The sequence below is a fragment of the Alligator sinensis genome, unplaced genomic scaffold (genome assembly GCF_000455745.1).
Source record: "Alligator sinensis unplaced genomic scaffold, ASM45574v1 scaffold872_5, whole genome shotgun sequence".
Classification (NCBI taxonomy): Eukaryota; Metazoa; Chordata; order Crocodylia; family Alligatoridae; genus Alligator; species Alligator sinensis.
Genome location: NW_005842730.1, coordinates 270704 through 271293, shown reverse-complemented (window position 1 = coordinate 271293; position 590 = coordinate 270704).

Sequence of the window (590 nt, the reverse complement as noted above, 5' to 3'; positions counted from 1 at the left end):
GGCCAGTTGTGAGGGGCGGGGCAGAGCCAGCAGAGGCAGGTGCGGGCTGGCAGCTTTCAGTGCTCATCAGGGAGGGGGCAGTGGAGCATCCAGGCTTAGCCCAGGAAGGTGGAGGGTCCAGTAAGGTCCCAGTACCTCCCCCTGCAGTGGCTGGAGCACTGGTGGGTGACGTTATTGCAGGTCTCACTTACTGGGGACCCCCCTCCAGTCCCAGCAGTACAGGTGTGGAGTTTGCATGAAAATCCATGTTTCTACTGAAAACCACCACCCACAGTTACAGAAAGGCGCTAGGCCGTGACACGGGTGCATGCCATTGGCTTAGGCCCCGAAGGCCGAACGGGCTAAAAATGCACGACTTAAAGAATCGCCGCATTTTCAAACTGATCCAGTGAGTCTGGCCGGGCTGAGGATCACGCTCTGACGGCTTGAGAAGGTCAATGGGGCGACTGCGGCTGTGATTGCACCGTTGCTGCATTTGCAGCACCCCGCCAGCATGGCCGTAGGGGCATGGAGTTGTCTCTTCCGGTGGCTACATGAAGACATCCAAGTATGCGGGCGGCTCCGTTTCGTTCTAAGCCACCCCAAGCCTT